We start from the raw sequence: 6203 nt of genomic DNA on the forward strand, positions 1-6203 counted from the left end.
AGAAGAGGAGCAGTGCAAATGTTATTAATGGCAGACACAAATTAGAGAGAGTGATGGGGTAAGGATGCCACTCATCTTTCCACGTGTAAACGCCACTTAATCACAATGCCTACGTTCAAAAGACTATGGCATGTGACGGGTATTGCGTATTTTACATGCCCTTTATTTATTTATATTATTTGTTCGTTTTTCTCAGTGGTACTGCTATACATGTTGAGATTGCTGTGTAGGAACTGTTGGGCCATCGCATGCTAACATTTATTTTTATTTCCTTATTATTAATTTTTTCGCTTCTGTAGAAGCTTGCAAGTGTTGTGCATGCTCATGGTAGAAATTAAGGTGACAGCATGCCACTAACAAGCTTTGTTATTTTGACAGATGGGTCCAGAGTGACCCACTCCAGAGCTTCATTTATCATCTGTTTCACAGTATTGTAGATAATTTCCATTTAGACACTAGGTTTTATGTATGATTCGTATTTCTAACTTTTTCTCCCACTTCTTCATTTATGCCAATTTTGCTCTGTCTTATTTACTTCATCCCTCTGGAGCCATAATAAAAATTAAGATATTGCCAACCCCAGAAACCTGCTGCACTGAGTGGTTGCAGGGTTTGTATCCCCAGAGCCAGCCTTGCAGACAGTATCTACATATGCCACTTATGGTATACCTACACAAATATATTGTTGTATGACACATACATCAAGAGATCAAGACATCACAAGCACTGAGATACGTGAAAAACATTTGAAATTTGGCATTTAAATTTATTATTACTAACTTGCTGAACCAATTTCTATAAAATTTGATAGCAAAATAGCTTCAACCCTGAGGAAGAACATAGGCTACTTCAGATACTTGATTTCAAGAATATTGCGTGAATTACTCTTTGAAAAAACTATTTACTCATTGACTTTTGCGCTTTATCATATTTGTGAAAAATGCTTTTATTACCTGATATGTGTTATATGATAAGATTCAAAGTAATGAATAAAATGCTTGTATAACCTGCAATGTGTTTACTCCACCATTTCACACTATTTATTTGTACACATTGCATAATGTATAGCTATTATGGATGCTGTCCACTATTTGAGAATGAGAGCACTTACTGACTTGTAACAAACTTTGCATATAATTTCAAATCTTTATGAAACTTTTGCTCTCTTACAACCCCCAAAAAATAGTGAAAGGAAAAAAGATTATCGCTTACTACATCTTTTCTGTCCATGCAGTAAAACGGTCACATCAGGCCTGACATGACGTTTACATTTATTACTTCTTTGCTATTAACCCTGTTCACAACACATTTAGCAGACAGTATCCCCGTTTTCCACTGAATGTAATTGCACTGTGTGACACAGAGAGTGGGGAGCAGGAAATGGACAGAGAAATGAAAGGGAGAAGATGGACAGGAAGAGGAGAGAAGAGGAGATGGGTATAGAAAGGAAAGAGGAGATTGACAAAGAGGGAGAGAGGAGGAGATGGGCAAAGCGAGGAGGGAGCAACTGGTGAACAGATAGAGAGGTTGGAGGAGATGGACAAGGAGGATGGGGAAGGAGTTTACCACATATATACAATATATACTTTTCAATTGCGAGCCATTGCCAGGTTCACTAGTTACTACTAAAAGCGAGTCTAAACAAGCAAATGGTAATAACAGGAAACTTTTTGAAGGAAAATATTACAAAATAAAGTGTTTCTTTATTACATAAACAATCAGAAGTAAACACAAAAGCTAGAGGCAGCAAGAGTTGACATGTTTTTAGCTTGTAAAGCACAGCCATTCTAGTTCATCTGGATTGCAGACTGATATTTTCCCGTTTTTCGTCTTCACCATTATGCTGCCATCGTTTGTCCACACGTTTTGTAGCCCAAATCTCGAAATCGCACTGTTCAAAAGTTGTAGTCTTTCAGAAGTAAGGTCCTCACGTGTTGTCAGATATGACTAAAATAGTTTCTTTTTTGCTCTTAAGATTTCAGAACTTTTCTTGTACAACATGGACTTCACTATTGTGGGTCTAGGTTTTGAAGATAATGGCGTCTTACCCCACTCTATGATCTCTATCTATGTCATTCAGCGTCACCTGCAGGCCTAGCTTATCTCATTAAGATTTATCACTGATTAATCTGTATTTTCTCTGTTGTTCTCACGAATCCCAAACACTCAAACATTATTACGTCTCTGGTATTGTTCAAGATCGCCAGGTTTCTCGCTCAGCTTGTGATCAAGCAACTGCACACTATCCAGAGTTTCTTTTAAAGATCTGTTCAGAGCATGGACCTTGTTTGCATTTGGCTCCAGAGTCTCCTGTATTTTGGCTGGCACTACTGCAGTGATAGCAGTGGTAATGGTCTGGAAATGAGATTAACGTGTGTTGTGAGTCAAGCACGGCACTCATAGCCATCAAAAGCGCTGCAAAGTCGATATATGGGGTGGGGCGGCCACAGCTCCCAGTGTCGACTTGACAACAGCGCTCTCTCTCTGAATTGGCCGTTGGCAACACTGTGCGTTATTCGATGGTTATCCATTTTAAATGCTATAATAGATTTCCAGAATTGGATACTGGTATGACATTAGGCACTCACTCCAAGCCAAATTACCTTGCCACACTCACTCACAACTCTGTGGAACAAATGCTAAAACTGCAATAGCAAAATAAAAACAATAACAGTTACAACTAGCGTATCATTTAAAAAGCTATTTGGAATAGCTATCAGTGGCATCTCATTTGCACCCCTGTTAACCGTTCATTGTTTAAGGAAGATTGTGCCACTTTCTATACTTCATCAGATCTTGCAACCATGATGTGAAAACTACAAATAATTGTAAGGAGGCTTAAAAATGGGCTAATACAACTAGTTACAGAGTCTTCCAAGAGAAAACTATTTGCATAAATTTTAACTGTTTATGTTGCAGCTTTAAACAACCGGGATTCAAAATGGGGGACAGTGTTTTAAATTTTAAGGAACGTCAACGATCCAAGGGCCTAATTTTCAAGATTAAACTAATCTGGCTAGTGCACCTGAAAAACCTAACAATAAAGGGCACTAAATAATTGAAGATTTTGAAATGCCTTAGCAGAACAGCAGGGGTACACTCAAGCCCAGTCTCTTGCTGTTCTATAAAGCATTTGTAGATTATGTCAGCGTTGTTTATGAATCAGCATCAGCCTCATACTTCAAAATCCTACATGTTGTTATAGTGATGGTATCATGGCACCAACTGGGTTTGTCAGACCAATCCAGTTTTAATTGTGTAAAGAGACAGGTGAACTGCCACTCTTGAAAATAGTGATGCATCCATAGTAAAAGACAAGTCCTGAAAAACATGAAGGCAACTCTCAGCTTCTACCTAAAAGTACTGTGAAGAAGACGACAATGAGCTATGAGTACATGGCTTTGCCTCTGTTTCCTATTAAGTGGTCATCAATTCACACATCAAATAGGCAGCTTTAACTTCTATATTCAGCTCATGCTTGTAGCATTAAGTATCAGTATGGTTTTATTTAACTACTATCTGTTCCCAGCCATGCATTGCTGCAACTCAGTCTGGTTAAATGGACAAGAAAGAAAAGGGAATTCACATGCTTGCAATATGTATGGGAGTTGGATATATCTCCTAATCTCCTTCTCCCCCCTGTCTCTATTCTCCTCCTCTTGCCCCTCAATTTCTCCACATACTCCTTCTTCCCCCTCTCTCACAAGGGGAAGGCCTCAGACACGGCCAACCGATTCGGCTCAGATTTGGCAAGTCGCTTGTGTACAATCTAACACGAAGGAATCTAAGATATTTTGGGTCAACACCCCCGCGTTTTTGAGAAAATCACCCCTAAAGGTTATGACGATCGATCGACTCAAAGTTGGCGGGATCGATAGATAATTGTAAATAGAGCATTTTTCATCACCAGGTATGGGGCCCGAAAACGCATACTTTTCCAGAAATCTAGGTAAGAAACTTTTACATCTGCCGCTTCTATACCCACATGGTCAACGCTTTTCGCCGACAGCGCCGATAGCGCAACGGCCAAGGTAAACGGCTGTGAATCTCGAGGAAACGTAGTGGATGTTATTCTTTTGGTTTGTATTTTTCCATATCTCAATTGATAGGGATAGGAGGGTTAATAAGGTAAGTAAATCAATAAGGAATGATAAGGTAGGCAAATAAATTTCTCAAACCTCTTGGGATAGTAAACAACTAAAATGTTACTCCAGGTCACTTTACAATGCCTCTTCCAGTCACTGTTACGTGCCCTCACTTTTCTTCGAAGAACCAGATTGATGGTACTTGTCATATAAACATTCGAAACAAATATACTCACGGCACCAAGAGCATCTAATGAATGCAATCTTTCGACGGCTACACTGTTCCTTCCCTATGATATGACGAAGAGGCAACCGGGACAACATAACTCTCCCCGTGTACATTCTATCCCGTGCCTCGCTGTAAACAAGCGTCGCACGGTTGGCTATCTGTGATCCCTCGTGAGGAAGTCGCACCACCTTTATTCGGAGTTGCTTTCATGTGACAAGGCTTAAAAGTTTAATACTTTACTAACTGACAGCGTTTGGGAAATTAGTTTCCCTACCTTATTATTATCATTCCTTATTGATTTACTTACCTTATTAACCCTCCTACCCCTATCAATTGAGATATGGAAAAATACAAACGAAAAGGATAACATCCGTTAGGTTTCTTCGAGATTCGAACCCGGGTTTTCCGTTTACCAGCCAGTTACCTTTTTTTTGGCATTTTGTTCGTTATTGATCGTTATGTTTGCTCGTTGCGGACGTCGCAAGACATCCTGTTCAAGTTCGGTAGTTGATCCTTCCACTCAGTTTTTCTATTACAGTGGCCAACCGGTTCTCTGACCGAACACGCTGAGCTACCGTGCCGTCTATTACCTTGGCCGTTGCGCTATCGGCGACGTCGGCGATAGGCGTTGACCATGTGGGTACAGAAGTGGCAGTTGTAAAAGTTTCTTACCTCGATTTCTGGAAAAATATGCGTTTTCGGACCCCATACCTGGTGATGAAAAATGCTCTATTTACAATTATCTATCGATCCCGCCAACTTTCGGTTGATCGCTCGTCATAACCTTTAGGGGTGATTTTCTCAAAAACGTGGGGGTGTTGAACCAAAATATCTTAGATTCCTTCGTTTTAGGTTGTACACAAGCGACCTACCAAATCTGAGCCGAATCGGTTGGCCGTCTCTGAGGCCTTCCCCTTGTCAGTCCATCACCCCCACACCTCTCTATGTGCCCATCTTCTCCTCCCCACCTCTCTCTATCTCCCTCTGCCCCTCTCTGTCCCTTCTCTTTGCTCATCACCTCTTCCCTCTTCTTCTATCCACTGTCCATCACATCATCCCCAATTATATGTCCAGCTTCTTCTCCCTGTCTCCCTCCCTCATTTGGTCTGCCTTCTCCTCCCCTCCTATCTCCTCCTGGTCCCGCTCCCTGGAAACATCCTCCTTTTGCCCTTTCTATGTCCATTTCCTCCCACCCCTCCATCCATCTCCTCTTACACCTCTCTCTGACTCTGAGCCTTGTTTATTGTTATTTCAAATTATATATGAAGGTAGTATCTGTTCCCGAAAGAACAGTTACCATGGATGACCAGGCAGCTTTGCTAGAAATGAAATGATAATTAAATGGACACCCTAGCTGCAAAAAGACGTTGATGTACTTCATTGGGGACGTGTTGAAAATGTGTGCCCCGACCGGGATTTGAACCCGGGATCTCCTGCTTACATGGCAGACGCTCTATCCATCTGAGCCACCGCGGGCACAGAGGATAGTGCGTCTGCAGGGACTTATCCCTTGCAAGCTCCCCGTGAGAGTATGCTGGGCAAACATCTATTACTCGCACTACGAATGTAGTGGTGTGGACATGTTGGGAATGTGGATCTCACGGGGAGCGTGCAAGGGATAAATCCTTGCAGACGCACTATCCTCTGTGCCCTGTGCCCGCAGTGGCTCAGATGGATAGAGCGTCTACCATGCAAGCAGGAGATCCCGGGTTCGAATCCCCGTCGAGGCACACATTTTCAACATGTCCCCAATGAAGTACATAAACGCCTATTTGCAGCTAGGGTGTCCATTTAATTATCATTTCATTATTTCAAATTCATATTCCTTTGTAATATTCTAATCATAATTCGATAAGCCATAAATATAAGTCTGTTTTTGCTGCTAGCAA

General features: G+C 41.3%; 1 non-coding gene across 1 annotated transcript; it reads right to left on the bottom strand.

Moving 5' to 3' along the window:
• Positions 1-5716: 5716 nt before the first annotated feature.
• Trnat-ugu lies at positions 5717-5791 on the bottom strand. Its single transcript has one exon. It is a non-coding gene; the product is annotated as a tRNA-Thr (tRNA).
• Between the last annotated feature and the right edge of the window lie 412 nt (positions 5792-6203).

The sequence above is a fragment of the Schistocerca americana genome, chromosome 5 (genome assembly GCF_021461395.2).
Source record: "Schistocerca americana isolate TAMUIC-IGC-003095 chromosome 5, iqSchAmer2.1, whole genome shotgun sequence".
In the NCBI taxonomy this organism is placed as follows: Eukaryota; Metazoa; Arthropoda; class Insecta; order Orthoptera; family Acrididae; genus Schistocerca; species Schistocerca americana.